The sequence below is a fragment of the Magnolia sinica genome, chromosome 12 (genome assembly GCF_029962835.1).
Source record: "Magnolia sinica isolate HGM2019 chromosome 12, MsV1, whole genome shotgun sequence".
Classification (NCBI taxonomy): Eukaryota; Viridiplantae; Streptophyta; class Magnoliopsida; order Magnoliales; family Magnoliaceae; genus Magnolia; species Magnolia sinica.
Window position 1 is genome coordinate 807677 of NC_080584.1, and position 14540 is coordinate 822216.

The window sequence follows — 14540 nt, forward strand, 5'->3', positions numbered from 1 at the left end:
GACTGATAGTGTGACTCATGCACTTGCATTTGTGTGATTGTAGTTACTGTATGCCCTAGCGACATCAGGGCCATAGCCTCCACAGACACATCGTGGATGGCAGGATTGGGTACCGAAAATATTTGGTTCTAGCATGCGGGCGCCATATATGTCCCTGGGTGAAAATTCCTAAATCCGATGGTACCAAAGGATGACTCCAACGTCGAGACCGAGTGGATATATGAGCGCACGAGGGTTAAATACCAGGAGGCCGCGTCTCCCACTGTGTCGTGGTCGGTTGGAAAGGGGTGTGGCCTTACTCGCCCGAGGGTAGGGGGTAATACTAGGCTGAGTTTGTCGAGCTCGTGAATGGGTCTGCTATCGACGTGCCAAATAGGTATTGACAGACTATTGGCTAGACAGATAGTGAGGTTTCTTACGCTCATTTGGACTGTGTGGCTTGGAGAGCGGCAGTGCCTCTTAGAGTGCACTAAACCCCAGTGATTATCCAGAATGAGAACTGTACTGATATATGATGAGGATTGGCATACTTGAATTGCATCTCACATCGCATGGCCGTGTTATGGCCGATAACATTAATATCTTGCACCGCATAGCCTTGGTACGACTAATTGCATTCATGTACTCATCACCATAATTCAGCATTACTCTGACCTTGCGTTCTGAGCACGCTTATATTGCACACACACTTACACCACCCTCTAAGCTTCCTATAAGCTTATGCACGATTGATGCATGCAGGTGACGCCAGGACGCAGCCATAGCATAGTAGCAGCAGGAGCGTGCAGACGAGCTTTGGAGTTTCTATCTTCTGCATTATCTTATATTTTCCCCTTTCAGACGCATTGTACTCAAAAGTTTTTGATCATAGTGGATTTTGTGGTGGTGTTCTTGTGGTTATTGTTCGTGGGTTATGCTTTTGGGTTATGCTCATTATGAATCAGACTGATGATTATAAATCCTCCTTGTAGTATCCCAGGATCGGAACCGGGTGAATGGGTGCCGAGAGCTGAGAATGGGGTTCTACAGAGGCTGTCGGTGCTGGATTCGGCGATCGGGAATTTTGTGAGCCCGGTTTCCGAGTTCGGGGCGTGACATCTTTGGATCTGACTCATTCTTTGGATCATGCCCTAATATGATCTCTCCAAATGGATGGGCGATGTAGATACAAAACATACATCATGGTGTGGCCCACACAACTTGGCGACGTCACTTCATTAGGGAGTCTAGTTACTCAACCTGTCGGTAGCTAAGGGCCCGTTTGGCCGGGTGGATAGGAAGGGATTGAATGGTATTAGGGTGGATAGCATGGATTTCAAGGTAATGATGGTGTTGTTAGTGGATTGTCTTAAGATCCATGGGATTGCAATATCCCGGGATTGCTATATCGAGTCTGTTTGGCACGCCCAGCCAATCGCGGTATTAAACCTTCCCATCCCTTCCAATCCCTCGAACTAAACACGTCCTAGGCAAATTTGAACGGATTAGGGTGGATTGGATGGGATTTAAAGGTAATGATGGTGCTGTCAGTGGATTGTCTTAAGATTCATGGGATTGCTATATCCCGGGATCAGATTACCCAGTCTATTTGGCACGCCCGGCCAATTTCGGGATTTAACTTCCAATACCATCCAATCCCTTCCAATCCGCTTGGCCAAACGAGCCTAATCGGTACTAGATGTGGATTTCCTACAAAAGAAGTTCCTACGCTGGGAACCCAAGTAGGGGCCACTGTAATGTTTGTAAAAAATCCTCCCCGTCCATCTATTTTGTGAGTTCATTTTAGGACATTTTACTAAAATGAATAGTATCCAAAGCTCAAGTGAGCCATACCAAAGGAAAATGTGGTTAGGGAAATTCCTACCGTTGAAACCTCCTTTGGTCTATAGTGATATTTACATGCCATCTATACCATTCATAATGTCATTCCTACTAGGATTAGCTGAGAACACAAATATTATCCTTATTCAAAACTTCCGTGACCAACGAATATTTCAACTGTGTAAGTTCAATCTTCACGTTTTCGGCCCACTTGAGTATTGGATTCGGCTCATTTTTGTATGCATGCCCTAAAATGATCTCATAAAATGGATGGATAGATTGGATTTCTTAAAAACATCATAGTGGGTCCCACTTAGGCTTCCAGCTCAATGTGAAAGGATTTTGCATAAAATTTGCACGTTGAAACCTAAGTGGGGCCCACCATAATGTTTTTGAGAAATATACCCCATCCATCCATTTTTCCTTATCATTTTAGGTCATTATCCCAAAACTGAGGTAGATCCAAATCTCAAGTGGACCACACTATAAGAAGCAGCAGTGATAATGATTCTCACCGTTAAATAATTTTTAGGGCCCACCATGATATTTATTTGACATCCAACCTGTAGATTAGGTCATAAAGACTTGGATGATGGAAAAAAAAATACAAATATCAACTTGACCCAAAATTTTGGTAGCCCCAGGAAGTTTTTAATGGTGAGAGTTCAATCAACATTGTGTGGCCCACTTAAGATTTTGATCCACCTCAGTTTTGGGTTCATATCATAAAATTATTTTTAAAAATGTATGGACGGGGTGGATTTATCACTAACATCTTGGTGGGACCCATCTAGCATCCTAACGGAGGAATTTCATGTGAAAAGGCTTCCGCCGCATCCTTCGGAGAGGGTGAAGAGGCGTGCAAGAGAAGGAAACTCGCTCTTTTAAACTCGCGCTAAGAGCGCCTTCATCCAGACCGTTTGCCTAATTCGACGGTTGATAAGAAGGTTCGCACGAAATGACGTGCGAACCGGTGCGTAGTTGAGCGTTTCTCTCTCTCTCTCTCTCTCTCTCTCTCTCTATATATATATATATATATATATATATATATATATATATATATAGGAGCCAACCTTCAATACAATTTAGATTTCTTACAAATGCAACATGTTGATAAGGGGTTCTATGTGATCATGCCTCAAAATAAATGGTGAATTAGAGGAATCTCTACAAAGCTGAGATGTACTTGATATCTAATTAATTATGAATGATTAAAATTTAACCTAAAAATTCCAAAATTAGGAGGAAAAAAAAACCTTGAATGTATTTTTTAAAAATGGAACATTGAACATAATTGCAATTTGAGGGACCGTTTCATAGAAAAATGCATTAATCACATTTTAATATTTAATCACAATTGAGTATTAAAATCATAGATCTTTCTAGTAAGGATTAAAAATAGTTTTGACAACCAAAGACCATGTTCTCTAAGACACATGAAGATGAATTAAAATAAGATGAACCAATTTTCAAGTGTATACCAAGAGGCCGTAACTGTTTTTGCATTCTATGGAGATTTCTTTATATTCAATAGGGCAAGATAAAAATTTTGATTTCCACTACGTAATGAAATTCTCCATAGACTCTAATTTGTGTTGAAGATAATTAACAACTCCTTCAATTATTATTACTGCATGAATTTTTATTTTTATTACCGCATGCATTTTCATTAATTTGGATATTAATAAGTTTATGCGTTATGAGGATTTTATTGGTAACTCACTTACAGGTGGTGTTCGGACAAAGACTTTTACCAATTAAAACATTAATGTGTCGTAAATGAGTAATGATTATCATTACTATAATAGTTTGGAAGTAAAAGAGGTTAGTGGCAATGTGCAAATACTCCTCTCCACTCTACTTCCAAAATGTAAAGTACTTTTCCTGCTAGATTTAGTTAGATGTAATTTCATCAATATGTGTCATATCCACACTGTTCATTCATTTTGCAATATCATTTCAATACATGTTCCTAAAAATAAGGAAGATTGAAAGTTCAAGTGAACCATAGTCGCTATATTCAATCCCCACTACTAGTTGTGGTGTGGTCCATTTCCACTTAGGATTTGCCTGTTTTTTGTCTCATTCTATAGTTACCATATTTTCTTCTAATCATGTGGTGTTTTAAAGAGCTGATTCATCATTATGATCTAATAAAAAACATTAAGGGCACATATGGGTCTCACCTAAATTGTAGGTGACTTTTCTTGCCATTCATCTTTCAAACAAAATGTGGAGATAGTGAGTCGTTGAACTTTCACCAATAAATCATGAGTTGAAGAAGTACAACCCAGAGTCCTCCGGACAAAGCTACAACGATAATGATGTTAGAAAAACTTCTTTTGGATGCACCGAAAATAAAAAATAGAATAAATAAAAATTATCACTAGGCTGAATCACGTATAAAATACGCTGTCCTTAAAGCGTGATTCGCCCCCTTATCAACTGCTGATGGGTTACAGGCGAATTGCTTCCAGGATAAAACAAGCCTTATCTAGATCCAGCATGCAGCAATCACGATAGGTCCACTATGGAACAATTTTAACGTAGTAGATTTATTCTGGCAGACTTAGACTATGGAGATGATAACAGTATTCTAATATGAAGCTATGGACTGTATCTGATTTGATGGGAGAGATGGTGTGTTGAGATGATGAAATTGGACTGGAATGGTCCAGTTTATATAGGCCTTAGGTTTAGACCCGTTGCTGTGTGGTATTCAATGGTTCAAAATGTTTGAAAAACGTTTCTGGCCGTTGTCCATTAATCTCAGACGTTTCTGGTTATTAGATTTGTAGATCTGACCGTTGGATCATCCTGACCCGTCTGTTTTCGAACCGTTGTGGCTTTTAAGGTAGCTATCTGTTTAAGAAACGACCGGACGTTTCAGATTTAAGATCCGACCGTTCTCAGTCACCTATAAAACCCAGGCTCATTTCCAACATTTCAGATCCATACCGCCCTAAGGCTCTGATCAGACCGGTCGCACCGGTTCGCGTAAGGTCGCGAGGGAGTGACCACTCTGGGACACGATGCGCACGTGTGAAGTACAAAGTACGCCATCTAGCGCCACTACTGCCATACTGCCACACTGCCCACGCCCACGCCCTCGCTCTCTCCCGTGCCCGTGCCCGAGCCCGAGCCCGAGCCCGAGCGAGCGCGTGCGTGTGTTCCAGTGCGAAACCCGTATTTCATCTCCTCCAAAAAGCTCCAAGTAAGAATACCTTTCTTAACATCTCATATAAACCACAAAACTTTTCTTTGCATTTTCGATGTGGGACAAAGCACCCACACCGCACTTTTTAACTTAAAAATTCAAAAAAGTATTTTGGTGGGAAAATCCTGAAATTTTGAAAAATTTGAATTTTTTTTTATTTTTATTTTTTAAACCACTGATTTTCAATAATCCCCCACTAGTTTTTAAAATAATGAAAACTCTGCCAGAATAATAACAGTTATTATGTATAAAGAAAGATATCTTGCGATTTGAATCTTTCCTTAGTGTAAGCATTTTAAAGTTATTTCAAAATTTCTGGTTGCCGCAGTAATGAACTAGTTATTCCTTTATGATATAACCGAAAATACTACACACATAATAGCTTATGCGTAAGGTATTCCTTTATAATCTCGCTTAGCACTTTTAATAGCCATGTGCTTATCCTATTTCATGAACGATCCCGACATAACTTTAATCTCATGAGAAGCAGCACCACTTTTACGTTCACATAGGTGAAATCCTTCCAGTGTTTCCTTTTAAAACACTTGTCCTGTTTGACTAGATTTTATTAAGAGTTCAATACTCATCCCTCTTTATAACGGCCAGCACTATCATCTTGGATGAGGTTATCAATTTATTTAGTGCTAAAACTTTTCACTTATTAGTGAATTGTTGTTACCCATTAAACCCAATATTTAGACATTTTCTAATTTATGGTTGGGTTTCTTTCACTAGTGAAACTTTAAGTAAAGAGTTTTAACCCCATCCCTCTAGATGTTGTCCTTACTACCTCCCTAGTTAGAGGTTTAGTAAAAGGATTAGCCAAGTTATTACTTGATTTTACATATGAGATCGCAATGATTCCATCTTGAATCAATTGTCATATATAATCATGTCGCAAACTTATGTGCCTGGACTTTCCATTATAGGTACCACTATAAGCTCTTGCTAGAGTAGCTTCACTATCACAATGAAGTGAAACAGCCGGTATAGGCTTCGTATAAAATGAAATTTCTAAAAGAAGATCCCTTAACCACTCAGCCTCTTTGCCTGTAGCAGCTAAAGCTATGAACTCAGATTCCATAGTTGAGTGCGTTATGCAAGTTTGTTTCTTGGATCCCCAAGATACAACTGCATCTCCTAGAGTGAATATCCACCCTGTTGTGGACTTGTTGTCCCCTGCACTCGATATCCAACTTGCATCGGTATATCCTTCCAACACTGCTGAAAATTCTGAGTAAAATAGCCCTAGTTCTTTGGTTTCTTTAAGATAACCTAGAACTTTACTAATTACTTTCCAATGTTTAACACTTGGATTACTTGTAAACCTACTTAGTTTACTCACATCATATGCTATATCCGGTCTTGTGCATTGCATTGCATACATAAGACTACCTATAGAACTAGCATACTCTAGTTGTGCAACTGCTCTTCCACTGTTTTCTTTTAACTTGATACTTTGATCAAACGGGGTCTTTGCCTCTTTAATTTTCAAGTGATTAAACTTGTTTATTATTTTCTCAATATAATGAGACTGGCATAATGCAAAACCCCTACTATGTTTTTTAACTTTCATACCTAATATGGTGTTCACATGTCCAAGATCTTTTATTTTGAAAACTGAAGAGAGAAACTTTTTTGTTTCAGTTACACCTTTCATTTTATTATTGATTATTAACATATCATCTACATACAAGCATATGATTACAATATAATCATTACATACTTTTGAATATATGCATTTATTAGTAATATTGTGTTCAAAACCATAAGACAGAACTTTAGAATCAAATTTATCATGCCAATGTTTTGGTGCTTGCTTTAATCCATACAAAGACTTAACAAGTCTACATACTTTTCTTTCATTCCTGATAGAACAAACCCTTCTGGTTGCTCCATGTAAACCTCCTCATCGAGATCACCATTTAGGAATGCTGTCTTCACGTCCATTTGATGGATATGAAGATGATGTATGGATGTAAGAGCGAATAAGATCCTAATCGATGTTATTCGACTACTGGTGAATAAGTGTCAAAATAATCAATTCCTTCTTTCTGTCGAAAACCCTTAGCAACTAATCTTGCTTTAAAAGTTTGAATTGTACCATCTGTGTGATATTTTTTCTTAAATATCCACTTACAACCTATTGGTTTAAAACTTGGAGGTAGATCTACCAATTCCTATGTTTGGTTAGATATTATAGAATCTATTTCATCATTAATGACTTCTTTCCAAAAAGCGGAGTCTCTTGAAGACATAGCTTCACTAAAGGTTTTAGGTTCATCTTCTATAGTCAAAACCATAGGTATTTTCCTAATCACCTTCTCTTTATCAACCTCAACTAGATGAAAAGAGAGTCGTTGAGAGTCTATTTGATCAGGATCAAGACTCTTTTCTACTCTTGCTCTTTGACTCCTACGAGGTTCACTAGGAGTTTTCTCTTCTATTTGTATTTCTTTTATATTTTTATTAGGAGATTGAATCTCAGCATTCTTTTTCTCCGTGAATACAGAATTCTCAAAGAACTCTACATCTCTAGACTCTATGATTACATTGAAGTCTAAGTCCAGAAGTCTATAGGCCTTACTATGTTGTGCATATCCTACAAGGATGCACTGATAGCTCTTGGTCTTAATTTAGTTCTTTTAGGTTCTGGAGTTCTGCAATATGCAAGACACCCCCACACACTAAGATACCCAATGTTTGGTTTTCTTCCTTTCCATATTTCGTATGGAGAGGTCTTGATTTTCTTAGATGGAATTCGGTTTAAAACATGACATGCAGCTAACAGTGCTTCTCCCCATAGGATTAATGGCAACTGTGCTTGTATTAACACCGAGTTGACCATTTCTACTAACGTCCTATTTCTTCTCTGCTACACCATTTTGTTGTGGTGTATAAGGTGTTGTGTACTAATGTATTATGCCGTGCTCTTCACAATAGTTAGAAAATTCATTAGAGAAATATTCTCCTCCTCGGTCACTACGAAGGATTTTAATATTTTTATCTAATTGATTTTCTACTTCAACTTTATAGATCTTGAATGCATTAAATGCTTCATATTTTGATTTTAATAGATATATATATATATATATATATATATATACATATCTCAAATAATCATCTATAAATGTTATAAAGTACCTTTTACCTCCATGGGTAAGAATGCCATTTAGTTCACATATGTCAGTATGCACTAGGTCTAATATTTGAGATGATCTCTCAATGCTAGGGAATGGTTTCTTGATTATTTTAGACCATATGCATACTTCACATTTATCTTTGTCACTATCATTGTATGATATTAGGCCGTTCTTAGCCATGAGTTTTATAGTACTGTAGCCAATATGGGTTAGTCTACCATGTCATAGCATTACAGACTCAATCATGTAAGCAGAAGAATTCTTTTCATTTAAAGAGAGTTTGATCATCCCATTACAAGCGTATCCCTTACCCACAAAGTTTTCATTTTTATACAAGATCAGTTGCCTGATTCAAACACAACCATAATCCCAGGCTTCCTTAAGAGATCCCCTGAGACAAGATTCCTTCTTATGTCTGGGACATGCAATACGTTAGTCAGGATTACCTTCTTTCCAAAGGTAAAGAGTAATTCCACGGTTCCTTTGCCTACAACTTTCGATCGTCCTTTATTTTCCATTTGAACCTCTTGACCATTGGTCTCATCTTCATAGGTTTTGAAAGCAGATCGATCATTACATACATGGACTATGGCACCTGTATCATACCACCAACCAGGGATTTTCTCTTGAACTAGGCTCACTTCTGTGACCATGGCTACGATTTCATCGTCTACTGCATTAGCCTCTTTTTTAGGCTTTTTTCGGTCCCTACAGACTCGGGCGAAATGCCCGGTCTTGCCGCAGACATAGCAAGCTCCCTTAGGTTTGCTGTTTTTCTTCTTTTGGATTTTCTTGAATTTTTCTTGATCTTTGTTAGGTTTAAGGGAATCAGCTTTCTCATAGGTATTATTTTGGGATGTCTTTTCTACTGCGTTCACCTTGGATGAGGATGCACCATTAGCGTCATCCTTTTTGTCTCGGTTACGATATTCTTCTTCAATATGAAGATGCTTCTAGATTTGTTCTAGGGTGAACTCTTCGGATTTATGCAGTAGTTTCTTCCTGTAGTCTTTCCAGCTCGGAGGCAACTTTGCGATTATAGCTTCGACTTGAAAGGATTCAGGAAGATTGATTTTTATGGCTTTTATTTTATTTACAATAAGCTGCAGTTCTTGGATTTGGGCAAGCAGTGGTAGATTGTCTACCATCGTGAAGTCGAAATACCTGGCAATTAGAAATTTTTGTGTACTTCCTCTTCAGCCTTGTATTTGTATTCCAGTGCGCTCCAAATTTCTTTCGTTGATGTGGTCCCCGTGTACAAATCGTATAATCGATTAGAGAGAGCATTGAGGATGTGGCCACGACACAGCAGTTCATCTTCTTGTCGCTTGATCCTAGCAGCGATCTATTTTGGAGTGTCAGTGTCCTTTACTTCAGGTAGAGGTTGGAGAGTCGGGTCCAGGATGTAAAAGATCTTTAGAGCGGTCAGCAGGAATTTCAGCTTGTCCTGCCATCTAGTGAAATTTGAACCATCGAATCGGTCTAATCGGATCAAATCCTGGTTCATCAGTTTGATTGATGCAACACTTTCAGTGTCCAGAATCACGCTTTAAGATTGTTAGAAAAACTTCTTTTGGATACACCGAAAATAAAAAATAGAATAAATAAAAATTATCACTAGGCTGAATCACGTATAAAATACGCTGTCCTAAAAGCGTGATTCGCCCCCTTATCAACTGCTGATGGGTTACAAGCGAATTGCTTCCAGGATAAGACAAGCCTTATCTGGATCCAGTGTGCAGCAATCACGATAGGTCCACTATGGAACAATTTTAACGTAGTAGATTTATTCTGGCAGACTTAGACTATGGAGATGATAACAGTATTCTAATATGAAGTTATGGACTGTATCTGATTTGATGGGAGAGATGGTGTTTTGAGATGATGAAATCGGACTGGAATGGTCCAGTTTATATAGGCCTCAGGTTTAGACCCGTTGCTGTGTGGTATTCAATGGTCCAGAACATTTGAAAAATGTTTATGGCCGTTGTCCATTAATCTCAGACATTTCTGGTCATTAGATCTGTAGATTTGACCGTTTGATCATCCTGGCCCGTCCGTTTTCGGACCGTTGTGGCTTTTAAGGTAGCTATCCGTTTAAGAAACGGCTGGACGTTTCGGATTTAAGATCCGACAGTTCTCAGTCACCTATAAAACCCAGGCTCATTTCCAACATTTCAGATCCACATCGCCCTAAGGCTCTGACCAGACCCATCGCATTGCGATCGTGCAAAGTGCGCCATCTAGCGCTAATACTGCCACACTGCCTCACTGCCCATGCCCATGCCCTCGCCCTCGCCGACGCCCACGCCCCTGCTCGAGCCCGAGCCCGAGCGTGAACGCGCGCGCGCGCGTGTTCTCCAGTGCGAAGCACTGGAACACACAACCTGTGTTTCATCTCCTCCAAAAAACTCCAAGTAAGAATACCCTTCTCAACATCTCATATAAACCACAAAACTTTTCTTTTCATTCCCGATGTGGGACAAAGCACACACACCGCACTTTTTAACTTAAAAATTCAAAAAAGTATTTTGGCGGGAAAATCTGAAATTTTGAAAATTTTGAATTTTCATTTTTTATTATTTTTTAAACCACTGATTTTCAACAAATGATCTTCGGATAAAAGTACAAAGAATGAATTATCCGCAATCTAAAATGCGGATCTAACACCATACATGGCTAGCTCAAAAATCTTCAAGGTTTGAAGAAACAAAACTTTCAGTAAATAGTCCTTAAAATGAAGTTAAAGTGGACAGTCCATGTTTAGGTGAAGAAAGTTACATCCTAACCATCAAGTGAGACACGCATGTAGTTGAGTTAGAAATTAATTTATCTCTTTTTTAGCTGTCGATGCATGGATGGACATGATGATCAGGTCAAGCACCATGTTCCTCAATGATAACTACTCCGTATCCATTGATCAGTTTCGCTGTTCTCACAGAGATTCCTTGGATGCATGAGGAAAAGAGATAAATTCTAATAAAAATCTAAAATAACTTCATTGATAATTGGCGTATGTGTCTCTATTACACCATTAATAAAGAAAAAAAAAAACTAAACTAAAATTCGTAATTACCAAAAATATCAAAATTCTAATTCTAATAAAACTCTTCTAAAGCCTAATTTTTAAAAATAAAAATTCTAAATAAACTTTTGTTAGAAGAGTTCTAATATAATTAGGAGTTATTTCTTTAAAAAAAAGAAAAATCTTAAACTCTATATATATATATATATATATATATATATATATATATATATATATATATATATATATATATTATAAAAATCAGAATTACTAAAAATAATAATTTTTCCTTAAAATTTTATTTTTGAGCTGAAAGCCTGCATTTTTTTGGCGAAACACACAAACACGACCCACTTCGTGGGTCAGTTCACCATGAATGGTCTATTGCAGTAAAGATCGATAGGTTGTGAGCCCTCTAATAATAATTCGATAAAAAGTTATGGCCAATTTGTGATTCACTTTCTTTTGGTCCAACCATGCTGGGAATGTATCAGTGCCATGTCCTACATCAGCCGTCCACTTTTCTCATACAAGAGTTATCTCCTTGGTCAGCAAACCAGTATTAATTTTTCATCCAGGGTAATGTTTACAGTATACACAACCTGATGAATGGCCCAGATCTCTGATACATGTGCCATCCAAAGGTGGGAACCAGGCCACACATGGTAGCTAGAACGCAGGGCCCACAATCTATCAAAACCCTCCTCTCCAGTACATATGTTGAGGCACGTCCTTATACCTTGGGCCTCTTTCCCATCCAGTAAAACTAGTACTTTCCTCCTCTTCATTTGGTATGCGTTTGGTTGCACCAAATTTCACGAAATATCATTATGTTAATGATATTTCGTGAAATTTGGTGCAACCAAACACACCCTATTAAAATGTTATTTTACTGAACTCATGACATGATATAAGAGCGCATGTTACAACATAACAAGTAACAACCATAATAGAGCAGCTCCACTAAAATGAAGAAAGAAAGAAGGAAACAACAACAAAACTCATAATCATACGTGTAAATCACATGCACACGTGATAACTTCTTCCTAAGATACTATTACAACGTGATGATCATGGCACACATGTAAATCACATGGACAAGAGATAACTACATCCTAAGATACTATTATAACATGACCATGGCCCAATAAATAATATGGACCATGTTACACTCTCAGTCATCCACATGTGATAACCTAATAAGATGAAGGTGGAGATGATGACACTAGAGAAGATGTGTGAGGATTTCCTATGAATTCTGCACCATCTTCTTCGATGATTGTCGCCAGAGTTATAATGATATGGCGCCTGCCGACACATATGACTTGGGCCGGTGCAATCGCACGATAAGGAGGCCTTGACGGTTGGAGAGGTGGGGGTGGGGCTGAGGCCGAGGCCGCAATGGCAACTGAAACTATCTGGATTCCAGCCATTCTTGGAGGCCCAGGCTCAGTTGAACTATGTTCATGTAACAAGAGGGGCAGAAGATTAGGTAAATTTCTTCCACACGCCATGGAATTATATAGAAGAGGCTACTTATAAACTAACCTTGAATTTCTGTAAAATTACAATAAGTGCCATTGGAGCTGGGATTACATGAGAGAGAGAGAGAGAGAGAGAGAGAGAGAGATGAGGGTTGTTCTCTCATTTCACGACTATGGCCCACCTGACTATGATTGATGAGTTTCATCGTAACGGTCCTAGAAAAATAGTAGGATAATGTGAATAATTAATCAATGGTGTGCTTTTTGTTGAGGCGGTGGGTGTCGTATACTATAAGGAGAAGTTTCTCTCTCATACGTACTCATGTATATACATAAGTATGTATATATAAAGCCTAGTTTTCTTAGAATTTTGCACGTACTCTCTTCAAGGATGTTTTTATATAATTAAGGAGAATAACAAGGAGAGAGAGAGAGGTTATAAAGAATGCATGGGAGAGATAAGCATTATATTTCAAAATTCTCTTGTTTTAATAAATAAAAAAAGTTATGTATTATTGCCACGTGAGTATAGACATAAGTTCGAGTTTTTTTTTTTTGTTGGGTTAGGTTGTTAGTACACACCCATGTCAGTACACACACTCTATGTTAGCCACCCCCGCTAGGATCGATACCAAGACCTCTTTGTTGAAACGAGGTATCTCCACTCACTCTGCCAATTGAGCTATGGATCTGGGTGTGGACATAAGTTCGACTTAAGTGAATCTTTTTAACTCTTGTTTTTTTTTTCCTTTCTCGGGGATTCTAGATTTTTATTTGGCTATTTTCTTCTATAATTTTATTTTTTCTTCTATTGATTTTGTGTATGTAGTTTTTGAGGATGCTTTTAATATTAAATTAAGTAATTAAGGAGAGTAATCCAATAATGCCTATGCTATGGAGTTGACTGTGCGCAGGTCCACTGCAATGCGCGTCAGCCATCCAAACCATGCATAAGATGCATAATATCTAGAAAATGGGATGTCTAAAAAATTAGCTATATTCAACACTCAAGTAGACCACATCATCATGAATTGTGTAAAATCATGCATAAAACATCTAAAACATGTGGTGTGTCTTGCCAAAGTTACAGGATCACCTAATTTGTGGGCTGTCAGTTCATGCACGTGTGGGCAACACAATGACCAGCTTGGATGGGATGTAAAAAAATATGGTAGGCTTTTGAGGTTGAGATTACCATAAGTAGATGCCAGGTCTAATTAATTAAATATGAGAAATGCTAAGTTATAGTGGTCCTAGTTGCTTTGGACGCTTAGATATATAGTCTGGTGCATTGATTTAGACAACTCATTAGGTCCAACACATATTTCATGGGTTATCACACAAACATGACACGTGTCAATGTCCTTTAACACCAACGGTTAAGATACTTCACCCAAAAGTAGGTATATCAACAATTTGATCCATCTATTTGTTAGAATTTTAGCAACTACATAATTCATTCTTAGTAAATAATTCTATGAAATTGTATCTTGTTTACGTGAGAAAAGCGATTGCCCCATGAAGGTTCCAATGGTAAATGTTCAATCCCTAGTATTTCATGTGGTGTGGCCCATTTAAGTCTTGGATCTACCTTATTTTTTGAGTCATACCCTAACACGATATGGTGAAATGAGTGGACGGAGTGGATGTTGCACACTCATCTCAATTGATCCCACAATGGTACATGAAGTTGGTCCATCTTGTCTAGAGATGAGGTTAATTTGTTAAGCCCATACGAGTGTACGCAATATAACTCATGCACATACTACATGTTTACCATCATGGCACATGTCTCAGATCCAATCCATCCATTAGAAAGGTGCCACTTACTATATTGATGCCCTAGCCCA